Genomic DNA, 19,419 nt, shown 5'->3' on the forward strand with positions numbered 1-19,419 from the left:
TTGGTGTTCTTCGAGGCGTGTTTTTCATGTCCGTTCCAAAACCCTCCCACCTTTCCCTACTGGCGGAGTAGCCGACAAGAAGGAACTGAGTGGGGGACAGGTTGTGTGGTGCCTGTGTTTAGCACTGTATTGGTGCCGCTCCAGAGAGGGTGCTGAACCTACTCGACAGCTACTGGCTTGGGGAAAAATTTTCTGGCAACTGAGCACACCTGTGTGTGCACCTACATTGGAATGGATATCAACAACACATTTTGAGGACACCAGTTATGGAGTTAAGTAACTGTCTTTTCTCTCCCCATCTCTTAGGGCTGATGTATACTATATAGATCTACAAAAGGCAGCTTAGATTGGCCTAGTTATGCCAGTGCCTACCTACAGCCTTCATCCTGCCAATGTAAGAGCCATCCTATACCAATGTAAGTCTACCTCAACAAGAAGTGTGAGGCTTATGCCAGTATACCTAGGTCTACCCAGTGCAAAAGGACACTGCATCCCCACCTTGTCCTTCTTGTTGATTTTATGGAAGGAGTTGTGAAAGGGACAAGAAACGACTGTCTCTCCTCCAGAGCTAGGGGAGAGTGCCTGCTCCTACCTGGGATCCAGGATGAGAAGAGCCCTGGATGATTTCCTCTGGCACCTCCTCCCATCCTATTCCTGGCAGGCAATGGAGAAGAGATGCCCTGGGCAACTTGCCCTGGCTCCCTGCCTGTTCTTCACCAGAAGCTGGAATGTTTGTCATTTTCACGTCTTGCAGCCATGAAATTAACTATGTTGTCCAGCTCCCAGAGGAGAGCAGGCACAGGGGCCAAGAAGCCCTTGGGTGTCTTTCCTGCTCTGAGCAGAGAACAGAATGGAGCAGCTGAGCTCTCCCCAAGGGAGCTGCAAAACAAGATCCTCAGATCCACCTACTGTCCCTCTTACATATACTGAAGTACTCCTGGTGAGAGGTAGTGTGGTCAATGCACTACCGCAATAACAACCATAAATTGACCTAAGATAGGTTGGCCCACCTTCCTAGTGCAGGTGTACCCTTAGACTGGGGTGGAGGAGGCAAGAACACTTAAACTCAGTAGGTGGAACTGAGGGGAAATGAGCCACCTGATTAACACCTATGGAGCTTTTAAGCATTGCGTGCTCCTGGCTTTGCAGGGCTCCACTTTGTTAAACTTTGCAGGAATGCGCAGGCTTTCTGAATTCTGCATGTTCCTCTGGCTCAGGGTCTCTACGTGTGTGGCTGTTAATAACCTCAAGGTGGATCCCATGTAGGCCAGGGCATCGTGCCAGGATGAGGAAGTTTGCATGCTGCTTCAGTGTTTTTAAGACCTTTGGGAGAAGTACTGCTTTACTGGGAGCATGGGAGGAAAGACTTTATAAAGCTTCTAAGTTACAAATTATTTCTTTACCTAGGTGGTTATACCATATACATCCCCACACTTTCTAGGCACCCAACAAAGCAACTTGCTGGAGTTTTTTCTGCCTTTTACCTTTGCTGCCCCAGCTGTGAACAAACATAGGCCATAAGTAGCTGGACCACTCACAGCAGGCCTAATTTTGCTGCCGTCCTTTCTCTTTGATTCTGTTATCTTTGGACTGGTGGATCACTGTAGCCCTCAGCTCTCCAGGGCCCCAGAGTCTTGCTCCTGTGGAGCTACCTCTACTCTTCCCCCAGGTCTGTGTTGGAGTGTTTTGAAGAAATATTGGGACACGGTAAGTGAGATGTTAATCTGAGGGTTTCAGAGCTCGTGTGGAAGAGGGCAGTTGTAGTTCCAGATGACCCTGAGTAAGTTTGCTGGATTCTGATATGTTTTTACCATTGAAACATTTAATTTAAATATTGTAAATTAAATGAGATGTTAAATCAAGTATTAACAATGAGGGGTCCTGTGGCACCTTATAGACTAACAGAAATGTATGAGCAGAAGCTTTTGTGGCCAAAAACCCACTTCGTCAGATGCAGGTGAAGTGGGTCATTGCCCACAAAAGCTTATGCTCATACATTTCGATTAGTCTATAAGGTGCCACAGGACCCCTTGTTGCTTTTGCAGATCCAGACTAACACGGCCACCCCTCTGATAAATTAAGCTTTGAAATACATTGCTCTTAAGTATCTCTAAATTGATTTTGTACACTCAATCTTATCAAGATTTTTCCAGGAAACATTGTTCGGGGTATTGCAGATGAACTATTATGTAGCTTACCTGTGGCAAAAGAGAGAATTTTCAGACTATATTGAACACTTTTTTTTTCCCTCCATCCCATATCCATAAAATGCCATGTCTGAATAACCTCAGCCATGAGTTAAAAATAAACTAATTGTCTGCCAGCCACAGACAGGGCAAATTCAGAATTGTATGAGTGGTTTAAATTTAGTACTTTAAAACAGGAAGAGGGCTGAGGACCCTTATTACGTTTATAATGAGAAGCAAGGCTCTTTAAATGTGGACCCTCTACTACCACATCCTAGAGAACTAATAGAAGAGTAGTACATATAATACCTTTGAAAGAAACTTTGCACTTTCAGGAAAGAATGTAAGTGGTTTTTCCTGTGTCGCGTGGGAGGTAAGGCAGATGGAAGTAAGCTACCCCTGCCTCTATACTCTAGCCTTTCCTATCCTTACAGCTGCCACTGAGTAATGGAGGGTTTCTAGAAGTCTCTTGACCTTTGAGAATACGCCCAATGACTTGCTGAGCCAGAGGCCACAAGACGAGAGTGGGAAGTTAGTTATGCAGTGATGCATAACTTCAAAGAACATGAAGTTGTCGTTGCTGCTTTGATCAGTTCTAGAGCTTGCTTTGATAACAATCTCATAAAGACCTCCAGGCTGTGCCGTCAAAACAGTGCATTGGTTTTTATTTTGAAAAATGTATTTCTACACAATATATGGCTTTTTTAAAAACAACTGACTCTGCTAGTATGAGCTGATGAGGTTTGGCACACAGACCTAAATAATGAAGCTCAAATGGGATTGTTTTTCACATACTAATGGTAAAGTATTGTGAATTTGCTTTTGAAAGTCATGGGAAGTACTTAGGTAAAATAGCGTGAAAGACAGAAATACAACTCAGTGTTTCCAGGAGTTTTTGAAATGAAGATTGTAATTGTTCCCTTAGCTTTTGTTGTTAACCATTGACAATGTTCCTGTGTCCCACTGTTGGTCACATAAAGCAGAAGTATCTTTAATTATTATTGTTTGGTGGTTATTCTTCCTATCTAGCTTGATAGGTGTGATCTAGAAAAGTAGATAACCAGGAATTAAAAGCTACATAACCAGTATTTTCATTTGTTCTAATTTTGCTTTGTCTCAGCAGCTGGAGTGGTGATTCATTTGTATAATCCTGTATAGATTTTCAAAACAAAGTTACCACAGTTTGTTTGCTTAGGTTCTTTAATTTCCAGATGTATTGTGAGAAAAGAGATGGTAGCCCTTTTTAAATTGTTCCAGATAATTTGGTAATTAAATACAGTTGTGCTAGTAACAGGTGTGGTTGTTTATTTTTGCATTCTAGGTGGGCCTGGTTGTGATGCCTATAGTTAAGGTAGCCTAACATTTTCCATTATAAGCTCCCATTTTCAGTTGCTCATAGTTTTGCCAAACTATAATTAGCTAGTCTGCACATTTTCAGTCTTCCTCTGTGCCTCAGGTTGAAGCTTTTTGGAAAGTTTCAGAATAAGTTAGGGTAAAAGAGCCATTTTTGCCAATATTATCTTTTTTTCATTTGTTTGTTTAAAAATTCTTAATACCTCCATAGTTGGGAACAAGAACTTAAAATTTGACAAGGGACTAGACAAGTGAGATACCATATACTAAATCCGTGAAATGCATTCGATTTTGATTGTTATAAACCTCTCAAAATTGGTTATTTGCTCGTGTGCTGTAGGGCTTGCTGCTAAAACCACTGAACATTCCGCTGAGTGATGGGAGTGCGTACCCCACACTGATCCTGAAAGACTTAATCTGGGCTTGAGAGGCCAGTGTACACACTAGACTGCACCTGGAAGGAGAGCCAAGCTTAGCTTAGACTAGAAACTGAGGAAGTGGAGAGCAGAAGAGTAACAGAGAGAGAGAGCTGTGCTAGCCTATATACTATGAAAACAAAAAAGCAGTCCAGTAGCACTTTAAAGACGAACAAAATAATTTATTAGGTGATGAAGGAATAATCTATGATCTGAAGAAGTGGGTCTGTCCCATGAAAGCTCATCACCTAATAAATTATTTTGTTCGTCTTTAAAGTGCTACTGGACTGCTTTTTTATTTTTGAGAGCAGGAGGAGAGTCTGTAGTTACTGAAAATAGAGAGGCTGTGAGAAGAGAGCCTGTGGCAGAAGGAGAGTTAGCCTTGGGTAGGGCTACCATAGGTCCTCATCCCAAATACTGGACAGCGAGATACGGGGGAAGGGGTGGCTCCTCCCAACTCCACCAAGCCCCAGGGCACTGGGAAGGAGGTGGCAGCCTCTGGCCCGCTTTGGGGCAGCAGCAGCTGCTGGCGCTCCCCTGGAGCCCCAGGGAAGCAGCAGCCGCCAGCCTGCCCCGGGGAAGCAGCAGCCACTAGTGCTCCCTCGGAGCCTCGGGGAAGCGGCAGCTGCTGGCCTGCCCCAGGGAAGCAGCAACCACTGCCCGCCCTCTCTGGGAGCCCCGGGAAGCAGCAGCTCCCAGCTGCCCTGGGGAAGCAGCAGGGCCATGGCAGCTGCCCATGTTCTCCCGCTTCCCCGAGGCTCAGGGAAGTGACTCTTGCCAGCAGCTGCACCTGCTGGAAGAAAAGTTCAGTGGGGGAGGGCGCAAATACAGGACAATTAGTCCCTTTTAAAGGCATCCCAAATACAGGACTGTCCTGCCTAATATGGGATGGACAGATGGTCACTCTAGCCCAGGGGTACTTGCTTGAGTAGGGAAGGCTGGCAAGCCGCCAAAAGAGACCGAGCAGCCACTGAGAACAGAGCTGGCTGCAGTGGTAAACCTTGATAGAAAGGCAGGATTTGTGCATTGGGTCTCAGAACTTAGGTCAGTAGATTTAAGCTCTCAGGATAGAGGTGCAGAGCTATACAGTTGCAGAGTAGATGTTAAATCTCAGGCTGGAACCCCGGCTCTGAAGCACTTCCCCTATGTGGGGTCCAAGAACGTGAGCTCCAGCCTAGCCCCAAACATTAGCACTGCAATTTTGTAGTTCTCACTCAAGCCTTCTGAGCTGGAGTCCACTGAGACAGGCCTGCTGTGGCCAGGATGCAGCTCTTCTGCTGCAATACAGACATGCACTCTGTGCTGTGTGTGAGTGCAAGATCATGTTTTCTTGCACAGATCATATAGGAACCAGAATCCTTGATTTCCTACATATTACTGCCATATAAGAAAGTAGAAGAGTCACTGGCAATGTGTGTGTTGTACCATGTAGTGCCATGGCAACAGAAGAGAACTACCTATTAGTGCTGCCAGCTATTTTTTAGTAGTAGAAGTTTGTGCTATGGATCTATAGTCCTGTGTTCAGAACCTCCTGATGACCCCTGGAGCTGTCAATATGGTTCCACAGGAAGTAATTTCCTATACAAAGTCAAGGAAATTACATACAGGTGAACACCAGCATTATGAACTCACCAGTCAACAGCACATTCCCTTTGGAATTGGAAGTATACAGTCAGGCACTGAAAGGGAGAGGAGGAAAAACAAGAAAATGCAGTACAGTGTTAAACATAGACTAATAAAAAGGGAAAGCAGCATTTGTGTTCTGCATAGTAAGGTTTCAAAGCTGCGTATGTGTTCTGTTCAGTTATGAACAACCTCCATTGTCAAGGTGTTCATAAGTCTTGTGGTTCTACTGTACAAAAATCTGTTATAGGAATACTATATTGCCTAGTTAGGCAGTGAAAAGTTGGGGAATAAATGGTATGCAAATATGTAATTAAAGGTGGTGATAACACAGAGAGTCCCAGTCTGTAGATTGGGAGTCTCTAAAAAGATTGCAAAGGGGTTTCATCGTGCTCTTCCTATCTTGCTAAACAAAATGGCTGTGGCCACACTTGGCCAAAACTTTGAAATGGACATGCAAACGGCCATTTAGAAGATTACTAATGAGCGCCTCATTAACATTAGGATGCTTCCGGTGGCGGTGCTTTGAAAGCTCCTCTTTCGAACGCGTGCAGCTCGGCATGGCTACATGGGGGTCCTTTTCGAAATGCGTGGGGTCCTTTTGAAAAGGGTCCCCATGTAGCCGTGCTGAGCAGCGCGTGTTAGCGCCATGGCCAATAGTGCCCTAATGCTAATAAGATACTGAATATTCAAACCAGCACCTCATTAGTAATCTTCAAAATGGCCATTAGCATGGCCATTTCGAAGTTTTGGCCAAGTGTGGCCACAGCCAGTGTGAATGGGATGGAGGTTGTCTTCCAGTAAGGGAAGAGATGAGAACCGCTGTCGAAACACAAATTCACATTGAAGCTGTATTAAGGTTACATGGGTAAAATTAAAACTGGGGCAAGACTACCTGAGAGGTTCCTTCTCTTTCCTCAAGCCATGCTGCCACAGCAGAGGCCTTTGAGGTGAATGCTTCTTGTTATAAAAGTGGGAGCTGCTGGCGTGGAGCACTCTACAATAGTTTGGAAATTCAGGTTCCAGATAGCCCTCAGGTGACTTGTGGCATACTGACTTGCAAAATGATGCACTGGTAGGTTGCTGGCTGGCTGAGTTCTTACAGAATGGATTTTAATGCTGCTGAGATTTAATTTACTTGTATGTACTGTATAGGTAATTGTATTAGAGGTTCTAGAGTCTTGAATAGGAATGTTACAATAAACCTAAGTAAATAAATAATTTTTGAGATTTTTTCAACTTGAACGTTTTGGGGTTTTGTATGTAATTATTTACTAAGCCACTGTATTTCTGTTTTTTCTCTCTTGAATCTTTTTCTCCTTCTGAGAGCACAGAAAGCACTCTTCTTTTGGAGATTATGCCCACATTCTTCCTTGTGGAGGCTGGCAGCAGTCAAACTCTGAGTAACATACCTTGGGGCTATAACACGGCAGTTTCTCCATCTATCTTTGACGCACCTTAGTTTTATGAAGGGTGAAGTTTGTTGTTTTGCTTTTCTATTTGAGTACTACATTTATAAAAATAACATTGATGGAGATAAGCTTTTCAATCTCGAATCCAGTGTTGCCTGATTTAAGGCCACCTTTTTTAGTGGCTTCTGAAGAACAACTGGATTTCAACCCATCATATAGGTTGTCTGCCAACACAAAATAATGTCATTGGTGAAAGTAAAAATCAGACTGCCTGGTTCCATATATTTGTGTGTTTACATGAGAAGTCCAGCGAAAAGGTAGTCAGTCGATTTCAAGGCAGGCTTACAGCAAACAACACAGAGAGCAGCTTACATGGCTAATTAGATGAAATACTTTGTATGTAAAAAATCTATGTTAAATACATGCTTAAATAGGAATGCCTTGCAGTGCCTTTGGTTTGTAATGAGAATTCCATTTAAGCCTGAACTTAGAATGTTTTGTGGTGGTACAGTCAAGATGAAATCTATAGAAGAAACCAACAATAGAAACATGCCTGCTGAGCTAGGACCTGTAGGAGAGCAGAGAGAGGGAAGTGATTGCTAAGAGATGAACCTTTATTCTTTTCAGCGCTTTGAAGAGAAGAACAGGGAGATAGAAATGTACCTGGAATTTGACTTGAATATTGAGTGAAGTTTATTGGTGTAACCTGGTTGTATTTGTTGGCGCTGTGTAGGTGGGCCGCTGCATGCACTGCCATCTGGGCTGGCCTTTGAGATTGGCCGCTAGATGAAATTCTAGTAGACCTATTTAGACAAATAAAGGGCTTAAAGTTGCTATTTCTGTGTCAGGTAAGAGTGGATGTAGTTAATATTAACACAGTTTTTTGTATTGTGATGTGTATATTTTGACACTGGGAAGAAATAGAAATGTAACATTTTTGGAATTAAAGTTTAAATTGGCAGATTTAAAAACACAGCAGAAATTTTGGAGACAGCCAGAAATCTTGGAGTCTGACATTTCATGCCTCTGTCTTTTTGATGTTCTTGTTTGAGCAGTTTGTTTCTTTAGGGAGGGAGTTGTTCTGGATTTGTTTTTGTGGGAGAGATTATATACAGGGTAAGGCTATTAATTGTGTAGGGTTGTGACATTAGCAGTCTCTTTTGTGCTACTTGACCTATTAGCAAACTGAAAAAAAAGTCCATGTGTGTGTGACAAGTCAGTGGTCATGAAAAATGACCACTCCTAGTTTCATAGCAGATTCTCTTCATTCTCTTTTGCCATCTCGTTTCAGTCTATTAAAACTGTTACCTAAGCTTCTCCTCACTCGCCAAAATTGGTCAAAGCAGAGTTAGAAGGCCAAGATCTCAGTATTGCCAATGTGCATGGCAATCCGTATGGGTAACAGTATGGGAAAATGTTGAGCTTTTCTTAAGTGTATGTAGAACTCAGGCCCTTAATTGAGGACAATGTCTTGGGGTTTTGGTTTATGTGTTTTGTTTTTGAGATGTTTCTTTATAAGGGTGGGTTATGATGTTCACTGTATATATTTACAGCAAGGGATCTCTTTGCACAGAAGAAGTTGAATTGATTTTTTTTAAACTTCCAGAAAAATCTTATCTTTGAGAAGAGACCAGGCATGAAAAATTTCAGAACAAAATATTATATGTGAAGTTGTAATTGTATGAAACTGGAGGAGAAACTACTTTACCAAAGTCATGTCTATAATAGGAAAGCTTCAACAATATAGGTATTCTTGTAAAGCTGTCTGGTACAGAGGCAACTTATGCTAGGAAAACTGCTCTTTTGTCAGCATAACTTATTCCATTCCACCTGACCCCTGAGCAAAAAAAGCAGTGTTGATAGTACAACTTCATCGATACAGTAGAACACTGAGATACACGCACAAGGGTTGCATATACCTCATTTTAACTTAAGTCTGAGTGGTGGGACACTGGCACCTGGCTCTGGACTGCCTGCTGCTCAGGGGAGTCAGAAACTGATCAGCGCAGCAATTGCCTGGCTCCTGCACATGGTGGGCAGCCCGGAGCCAGGTGCCAGCTCCCTGCCACTCAGCGGAGTGGGGAAACTGAGCAGTGCTACTGCGCTCCTCAGTTTCCCAGCTCCTGTCAGGGGCAGCAGCTGAGAGGCTGACTCTTGGCTGCCATCCCTGACAGGAGTGGGGAAATTGCTTCTGTCAGGGTGGCACCTGACTCTTGCCGCCCCTAGTTCTTGGCTGCCGCCACTGACAGGATCAGGAAAACTGACCAGTCAGGTGTCTACAGTACTAGAGGTTTTTGCTGTCACTGCTAAGTGAGTCATGGATCACACCCCTGACCAACATAACCAGGTTGGCAAAAGTTTGTAGTGTAGATCTGTTCTTAACATATGTTTGCAAACTTTATATCTGATAATCAAAATTAAATGGTAGCTAACTAATTTCTATCTAGAGATTATTTGGACACTATTTTTGGAAAGAAAAAGAATACGTGCACCTTTGGTCTTAATTTATGAAGATTCTTAGTTATTCATATGAAATCTATTCCTAATTTAAGAGCATAATGTATTCAATTATAATGTTTCTCTTACTAAACCACATTTGTTTTAAGAAACTGCTGTATGAATGGAACCAAGAGACATATGCTCCCATTTATAGCTTATGTGCTTGAATGAAGATGAGGCCTGGAGCCCTATTTTTTTTGCCATGTTATTTCATACCATTGCATTTCATAAGAACTGAATTATATGAGCTGATTTATAGAACCCTTTAGTCTTTATTTAAAAAAAAAAAACTGATTGAAGCAACTAGGGCCTTTGCAGTTTCTGGCATGTTACCAATGGGCCATAATTACTTAGGAAACTTAAAAAAACAAAGTTATTGGTCTGAACAAATATCATCAGTGTCACAACCAGAACACACCTTGTAGCTGGTGGTCTTAGTGTTAAAGAACTTGGAGTTCTTCAGTTAAACGTGTTTCTGTGAGGGATTTTAAAAACAAATTATTGGCATCCTTCTTCAACTAATCTAAGAAGTGACTTAAAGGACTTGTCTATGCTTGCCCCCAACTTCGAAGGAGGCACGGTAATCAGGGTGACTGGAGATTACTAATGAAGTGCTGCAGTGAATATGCAGCACTTCATTAGGCTAATTCTCCCCTGTGGCAATTTTGAAGTGTCAAACTTCAAAGTGCCAGCACTTACTTTGGGGAGTAAAGGCACTTTGAAGTAGTTCAGGCAGTTTGAAGTGCCCACGGCTATGTGCATGCCAGCACTTCGAAGTTTGATGCTTTGAAGTTGCCGCAGGGGAGAATTAGCCTAATGAAGTGCTGCATATTCACCATAGTGCTTCATTAGTAATCTCCTGTCACCATGATTACCATGCCCCCTTCGAAGTTGGGGGCAAGCATAGACCCAGCCAAAGCAAAATAGGCATTTGGGCTACATCTGCACTAGCCAAAAACTTCGAAATGGCCATGCAAATGGCCATTTCGAAGTTTACTAATGAAGCACTGAAATAAATATTCAGCGCCTCATTAGCATACAGGCCGCCATAGCTCTTTGAAATTGATGGGGCTCCTTTTCAAAAGGACCCCAGCAACTTCGAAATCCCCTTATTCCTATGAACAGATAGGAATAAGGGGACTTTGAAGTAGCCGGGGTCCTTTCGAAAAGGAGCCCCGTCTGGACAAGCCCCATCAATTTCGAAGTGCCACGGCTGCCGGTATGCTAGTGAGGCGCTGAATATGTATTTCAGTGCTTCATTGGTAAACTTTTAAATGGCCATTTGCATGGCCATTTCAAAGTTTTTGGCTAGTGTAGACATGGCCTTGATGCCACTAAATATAAGTGGAAAAGCCTGCAAAACAAATATATAAAAGTGTAGGCCTTAAGTGGTGACTTAACTCATTGCATGTATCACATACACCTGGAATTTAATGTGTGTTGGGGTTTCTTCATTCTATTGCAGCAATACTAAACATTAAGGATCTTGCTCTTTAAAAGTGGTCCATGTCTGCATTAAATTAACAGTCCTTACTTGTAATCATTAACATAATGCATGTTGAAGCAATATTTTCCAGCTGGTAATTATATTGTGTGTCTTTTAAATGTGTGAGTTTTGTCAGTTATGACTACACATTTATGTGCTTAGAGGAATGAAGTTCCAAATGACTGAAAAGGGAGCAATTCCTAATGGACAAGAAAGACTTTCTGGCTTAATTTTCAGACTGTGCTGATCAGCAGCAGCTCCCATTGATCTCAGTAAGAGCTGTGATTTCTCTCTGCCCCTCCGAAAATCAGGTCATATTGTCCTAAATGCATTGTCCGGGGGGGCCATCTATCTTTCTCTTGGTGGTTGATGTTAATTTCAAATATTCATTTAGGAAGTTCTGCACTTTTACAGCTTTTGGGAACATTCTTTGTGAATATTCGGCCACATCTCGTGTCTGACATTACAGTAGTGCTTATTGAGAGTTCAGGAACTCTCTTCTTTCAGTTAATCCAGTGGCAGAAGGTTTAATAGAAGAGTCATGCTTTCACTTTTTGTGTGTTTGTTTTAGAATCCTAGTTGTGAAAAGAAAGTATCCTCTAACAGTGTTTTTTAAACCATCTGGATGACCCTTTCCCCCTCGCACCCCACCCCCGAATATTACACTGAGCTTCTGAGCTGCAGAGCATTTTTTGACCTGCCACACTGCAGGCCTCATGACTGAGATATGACATGGAGGAAACATTTTCTTCCAGGGAAGTGTGAAAATTTGTCACTCTTAGTACTCCAGCTCTTAAAGTGACAGGCTGCCCTGAGAAGTAGAAGATTGTTAGTGTAACAGTAATGTCTATAGGCCATGCTCAGGATTGGGGTTCTCTTGTACTCAAGTCAAATATACAGGCACAAAATCAAGACAGTTTTTTGCTCTAGGAAGCTGACAAGTCAATGGTGGGGACTTGAGTAACCATGTTTCTCAATGGCCTCTCCTGCTTCTGTCTCTGGGAAAGAACTCTTCAAGGAAACACTTTGGTGTATATTGCTTGCCCACTCAGGAATCGTTCCATTTTAGATTCATTAAGGTAAATGGATGCCTAAATGATTTTTTGAATTGGGGCTGGAAGGGACCTTGAAAGGTCATTAAGTCCAGTCCTCTGCCCTCCCAGCAGGACCAAGCACCCTTGCTGATTAGATTTTTTTTTTTTTTAAATATATTTTCCTCAGACCCCTAAATGGCCGCCTTGAGGCTTGAACTCACAGCCCTCACTTTACAAGGCCCATACTCAAACCGCTTGAGCTATGTCTGTAGTTGTAGTTTTTGTGATGTCTGGATGACTTTGTGAGTTTATGCAGGGGCAGTTAACTATAGCAAGCACTATGTACTGTAAAAAGCGTTTCTGGGATTGCGGCTTCAAGTGGAATGCTTATCTGTGTGTGCTCAAAGGCTTTTGCTGGGTTGAGGCTCAGTAGCAAGACTGTGCTTTAGCAGCTGGCTTTTTCTCACCTTACTTTGAAGTGAGTCTGTCCCATGAATGCTCATCAACTAATAAATAATATTTAGTCTTTAAAGTGCTACAGGACTGCATTTTCTGTTTTGTGAAGATATACACTAACACGGTTACCTCTCTGAGACTATTACTTGTGTATAGTGTCATTCTGTAATCTGCTACCTTTGATGGGAAGTTGAACAAGATTTGATTTAGTGTTTGATGTCACATACAGGGACACTGACTCACAAGTGAGGGTGGACAACAGATGGAGCAAATACATGTATTATAAAGTAGCCTGTTTTTGTAACATGCATATAAAATTGTCTTGTCATTTTGCTTTCTTTTTTAATTTCTAACTGTTGAACATTTTTCTGTTCTGTGCTAAAAAGAGGGATGAAAGAAAGGGCTGAAGAGAGGGGCATGAAGGTATTACCTATCTTTATGCATATGCTAAATAGTAATTCATATGAGACAAACCTGTCCATGATAAATCTGATTTCTTTCAATTTCTTTGCCAGGTTCTGCCTTAAACTCCTGCTTTATTCTGTCTTCCTTCTGCTTCCCTCCCATGGTTGGCAAGTAGAGGTCTTCTCTGATATCACTAACTAAAAGCTGTCTTAAAAATCTGTCTGAGGCAGTCCAGTGTAATGTACATAGAGGTTTCAGTTATTTGCACTTTTATACATAATCTGCATTTTGTAGGCTGCATAAAAGTTTTAGTGGCAATAACTAAATGGGAATGACTAATAGTGTTCATAAATATAAAGGCCTTTAAGCAGCTGTTACGTATTGCAGTGTGGTTTGCTATAAGATGATGAATTTCTGCATTGTGCCAAGATAAGGACATGCATCTTGCAGTCATAGTGTGAAACACAGGCAGAAAATTTTCAGACATAAAATATTACATTTGCTGTTAAGCTTTTCTACATATTGAAGAATGAGTTCTGACTTAGTACTTAGACTGTCTCCCTTTGCAGTTACTTGTAACTTTCTCGTATTCTTTATGTATGAAACTTTGATCCAGGGCAATTGCAGAAAAATTAAATTGATTTTGAAGGGTTAAGCAAAACTTACATTAGTTATTTCCGATTTTGATAGGTGTGCGGACTCCTTCCCTACTGTGTTTCAAGAAACAACTTACCTTTGGCAAAACTTGCAAAGTCCCCAAGATAGTAATTACAGTTTTATTAAACGCTAAACACTGTCCTTAAAACTATTTGATTAAGCCAGCATATCCCAAACTAATTTGGCCACTGAACACTTTTGGGCTTGGAATATATTGATGGAACACATACATGCTGGTCTTGGGCATTGCTGTTTGGGCATGAATCACATAATAACTGTACTATTATGAAAGCATTATAATTATTAATATGCCTACAACCTAAATACTATTCAAATACCTTAGTATTTTTGCTACACACATCATTTCTTAATAGTTTAGAAGGAAAAATATCTCTAGCATAGAAATGTTTTCATGGAACGCCTGTTCATATCACCCGGAATACCAGTGGTCCATGGAATACAGTTTGGGAAATGCCGGACTAAGCAGTAAAACATTCAGGTTGGGAGGGGAAAGGGATAGTGCAACTCAATTCCTATATGTAAGTGTGTACATTCAGAGTAAGACACTCTGCAGGATGTAACAATTTTGCTAAAGAACTCTTAGCTTTAGATGTTCCTAGGGAGAGTTTCAAGGGCTTGATTTCTCATTTGCTAGATTACACGAACACTCATTGATTTTTTTCTTTTTTGTTTCTAATTCCCCTGCTGTGCTCACATAATAAAACTACTTCAGTGAGAGGCATAGGGCCTATGTCAGCATAATTCAAGTGGCATAGTGTATGTGTAGATGTTCTGTTCCTTACATGGGCTGTTGGCTGTCCTTGGAACAGTAAGGCCAACTGTCCCCTACTCTCCTGCAGAACTGGGTGCCTGGATCCAGCTCCCAGCTGGGAACTGAAGTGGGAATCCCCAGTAGCTGGAGTCTGCTCCTGGCTGGGAGCCTGTGTGGCAGATGGACAGCGGAGCTGAGGGACTGGGCTCTCGCTGTGAACACTGTTTCTCTTAGCTAGTTTCTACACTAGCAAAACTTTTGTTACTCAGGAATGAAGAAAACTGACAAATGCCAGTGTGGACAGTGCTAAGTTGGCAGGAGCTGTTTTTCTGCTGACATAGCAAATGCCACTTTTCAAGGCTGTTCCCCACTCTGACACTGAGTACAGAAAGTGGGGACCCAGGAGAGTCAGATTCCTTGCCCTTGGGAAGCTTTTAAGCAAAAGCCTATGGAGGCAAACTATGTTTGGGGTCTCTTGCGGACCCCCACCATCTACACTCAGCGTGTCAGAGGCCATGTCTACACTAGCCCCAACCTTCGAAATGGGCATGCAAATGGCCATTTCGAAGTTTACTAATGAAGCGCTGAAATACATATTCAGCGCTTCATTAGCATGCGGGCGGCCGCGGCACTTCGAAATTGACGCGCCTCGCCGCCGCGCGGCTCGTCCCAACGGGGCTCCTTTTCGAAAGGACCCCGCCTACTTCGAAGTCCCCTTATTCCCATCATGGGAATATACATGAGGGATTCCCATCATGGGAATAAGGGGACTTCGAAGTAGGCGAGGTCCTTTCGAAAAGGAGCCCCGTCGGGACGAGCCGCCTACTTCGAAGTCCCCTTATTCCCATCATGGGAATATACATGAGGGATTCCCATCATGGGAATAAGGGGACTTCGAAGTAGGCGAGGTCCTTTCGAAAAGGAGCCCCGTCGGGACGAGCCGCCTACTTCGAAGTCCCCTTATTCCCATCATGGGAATATACATGAGGGATTCCCATCATGGGAATAAGGGGACTTCGAAGTAGGCGAGGTCCTTTCGAAAAGGAGCCCTGTTGGGACGAGCCGCGCGGCAGCGAGGCGCGTCAATTTCGAAGTGCCGCGGCTGCCCGCATGCTAATGAAGCGCTGAATATGTATTTCAGCGCTTCATTAGTAAACTTCGAAATGGCCATTTGCATGGCCATTTCGAAGTTTGGGGCTAGTGTAGACATGGCCAGAGTGGAGAACAGCCTTGACAGGCCTGGTTTGCATAGTCTGCATCATGACAGTGGTTACAAATGAAACCTTAGAGTGGCTCAGCTGCAGCAGGATGGTTCTCACTATGGAACTGTAAGGTCCATAGTGTAGTCATAGCCTTAGAAAACTGTTCTTAGTAGTAGAGGAAAAAGTTAGTGCATGAAAATAATCAAGTCTGCTACTGAGTGGATGTGGTCAGTGGTTTGGCAGAATGTGGGCGGCTCACTTCCTGTCGCTGTTATAAAGCATAGGGCTTTGTGCACATGTGACGAGTGAGCGGAGGCCTGTTAAAAATATGACTCTTTATGATGAGTTTCTTTTGTGCACCTATTCAGCAGTCACTGTGCTTTAGCAATTCATTTTCAGTATGGACTTCAGGTATAGAAATGTAGTTAAAGCTATTGAGTATGGTTCGCATCAAAATGAGTAAACAAAAGGTTTTAAAGATTACTGTTACTTAGATTGTAGAAAATGTCCATGCTGATGCTACTGTTTGATAAAGGATGCCGTGAAGTATTTTTTTTTTTTTTTTTGTGAGGGGGGAAATGGGTGGATCTGTTGTCACCTCTTTACCACACATAACCGTAGAATTGTTTGTAGTTGGAGGAGAATATAGACTTTTTTTATCTTAATCTTTAAGGTTTAATTTCTTTTAAATTTTCATGCTTTCATAGAACAAATTGGAAAGCACAAAGCCATTTTACTTGTTTAAGTGCCCTCACGGAATCTTGAAAATAGCATTGTTCTTTACTAGTCTGTCTTTTCCCCCATTGTAGTTCTCCCTCTGTTCTTCCACATTATGTCTAGTAGAGCTTGAAATTAACACAGCTTTTTGTTTGTTTGTTTGTTTGTTTGTTTGCTAGGATCCAAGCATCAAAGAAAATGCCATCAGAGCTCTGGGAATAGTTACTTTTCTAGCTGTTGATGCAGTGGGAGTATAAGTGCACAAAGGATTCTTGTTTAACAGCTATAATACTTCCTTGACTGTAATTTCAGAAAATCTCTGACAGAGCAGTAGTTATTTTTTAAAATTTGCTTTACTGAAAGTTGTATTTAATCCTGGAAAACAAAAACAAAAACCTGGCTACTATCTTCAAATGACTGCATTCAGGAGTGGTCTAAGTAATCCCTCTCGGTGCACAAAACCCAGTTGTATAAGGTGTTGAATGCTTCTTGCCGTCAAAGTTGCTAGCACTGAGAACCTTTCAGAAAAGCAATTAACACCTCACAGGATTAGGCCTGCAATCTGGAAAGAGGATGGCATGCTTTGGGATGTTGGGATGAAGATAATTATATAAATTGGCAGGGTTATTTCCCCCATCCTTCCAAAAACAAGTGAATTTATAATATATTAATGAATATCTTACCATCAGTGGACCCAGAATAGACAGTTAGGTCCTAGTCCTGCAGATCCTAGTCCCAGAAAAGTCCTGTTGACAACAGTGATTCTACTTGTGTGAATATGGGTTGCAAGCTTTGTTAAGAATGTTTGTTACCCGCAAAAACAATTATACAACATTATTTGATGTATTAAATAGTTCAGTATGTATTCTTCAAGTTTTAAACAAAATCTTAATAATTGGTAATTATAAACTTGCAACTGCAAATTGCAGATTCAGAAGACTGAGTTAAGTTTCAGGCATGTGTAGACTTGGGAAATAGACTGTGTTGTAAAACATGTTAGTTAACATGTGTTAACAGATTACTAAGCACAACTTGTTTTCCCAGGCTAGCCTAGCCCTTTCATACTGCAAAACAAACAGTACTAATGACCAGTAATTATTTTTAAGAATATTTGGTGTTGGGTAAAGTTACGTGCGCTATTATGTATTTATGTGTGTGAATCCCACTGTGATTAAAAATAGCATGAGAATCTCATTAAGGAGGCTATTTGTGTTGTATCAGATGTTACAAAAGGTAAAAAGTACTTGCATTCAAACTCATATGTAACATTTTTTACTAAAAGCATTGCAACTGTGTGTTTATCTTACGAATTCATAATTTCCGCTGGATTTTAGTTTTGGTCCAAACATTTGTTTATTCTTATATTTATAGTAATAAAGGGAGTTCCACAAGAAAATGCAGATGATTGCATACTTAGTATAAGTATTCATATACTATAATTATTTTTTCATAGGTACTTATAAAAATTCCATCTGCTATGTAAGTAATAAAAATAATGTGAAATGTATTATGTGCCTATGTCCATAGGTTCAGTATATAATGATGCACAAAATTAATGTGGAAAGCAGAAATAATATGCATTTTTTAAAAAATTGTAATTCAGCATATAAAAAGTCTGAAAATAGGATCACACAATGTGTGTGCATGCAAACCTACAGACAACTATCATAACTGAGTTTTACTTTAAAGCACATATGATGAATGTAAAGGATAGGGTCTTTTGTGTGTAAATATGAAGTGTTTGATGTCTGGTGGCTATAGTTTTTTCACTTTGATTACCATACTTAGACACACAAAATTTGGTATTGTCCTTTATGCTTAGTAAATTTGCCTTAGAAACACTTTTTTCATATATTTAGCTATGTTGCCCAGCTGATACTTGCTCCCTACAATAAGGATGTGAGGGGAAGTGGTAAGAAGGAATTTCAGAGTGAAAGAAATAAAGTGCTCAGTCCTGAGCCCAAGTTCTCACATCACAATGCACAGCTATGTAGTCTGGTGTTTTTGATGGTACCAAAACAATGTGACAACAGTTAACTTAAACCTGGTTTGTTTTTAATTTGGTTTCTGTAGTATATTGAGGTAAGAAGAGTGGAACTAGGTGAATGCAGCAGATCTGAATACACTCGACAGGAAAACTAATCTCCCAGAATTTATCATTCATACTAACATCAAAGTCAATCTTCAAAGCTGAACCTTTGTATTTTTTTCCTTTTAAATGTAATTATAAATAAACAAAATTTAATTATATAAAATTGTGTAGCTTGGACTGTATTTTTCATATGACAGCCAGACAGGTATGTATAGAACTCCAGTTAGAAATTAAATAGTTTGGAGAGCTGTTTTTTTCTTAATAGGTTTGGATGACTCCAGTTTGCCTTATCTGTATCTCATGCAAACATGAAATGTGGAAACACCTTAATAGTTAAACAGTTTTGAATACATATTGGCACCTACCAAATTCACGTTCTATTTTGGTTAATTTCATGATCACAGGATTTCACAAATTGTAGATTTGATTATTTGAGCTTTTTAAATCTCTGAATTTTTATGATATTGAAATTGTAGGGGTCCTGGCCCAAAAAGGAGTTATGGGTGGGTGGGTGGTGGTGGTGGTGGTGGTGTGGGGTGGGAGCACAAGCTTATTGTAGGAAGGAATGAAATATAGCTATCCTTACTTCCGCTTCGCTGTTGGTAGCGGCACTGTCTTTTGATTTGGGCAGCTGAAGACCCGTGGCTGCTGATTGGCATTGCAGCACTGAAGTCAGTGCACAAGTAATGTATTTAACCTTCTACCCCTTCCCTGCAAAACCTGTTTGGGTCAGGCCCTCCTACATAAAATCTGTACAGTATTGTGTAAAAGCACATGAAAGACCAGGTTTCATGGGAGGAGGCCAGATTTCACGGACTGTGATGCATTTTTCATGGCCCTAAAGATATATCATTAAAGTGTTACAAATACATTTGGGAGAAGTATGCAGAAAATGATAGTTGTCAAATTCTGGTATTGGTGAAGAAGTGAACCAGTGATAGTGTAAGTAGGAGGAAGCATATGGGAAATTAGTGGTGATTTGGGGAAGATGAAGGGAGGCTGGCTGGCCAGAAGGATGGAGTTGGCTAACAAATTTAAGTAGAGATTGTCACCACTGTTCACTGTAAGTTGTGTTGTATCAGATGTTGCAAAAGGTAAAAAGTACTTGC

General features: G+C 41.3%; 1 protein-coding gene across 4 annotated transcripts in view; it reads left to right on the forward strand.

The window, feature by feature from the left end:
* Positions 1-19,419, forward strand: part of LRRC28 (leucine rich repeat containing 28) — a 93,724-nt gene that overhangs the window by 39,008 nt on the left and 35,297 nt on the right. The window lies entirely within an intron of this gene.

Source organism: Carettochelys insculpta, chromosome 12 (assembly GCF_033958435.1).
Source record: "Carettochelys insculpta isolate YL-2023 chromosome 12, ASM3395843v1, whole genome shotgun sequence".
NCBI classification, from domain to species: domain Eukaryota; kingdom Metazoa; phylum Chordata; order Testudines; family Carettochelyidae; genus Carettochelys; species Carettochelys insculpta.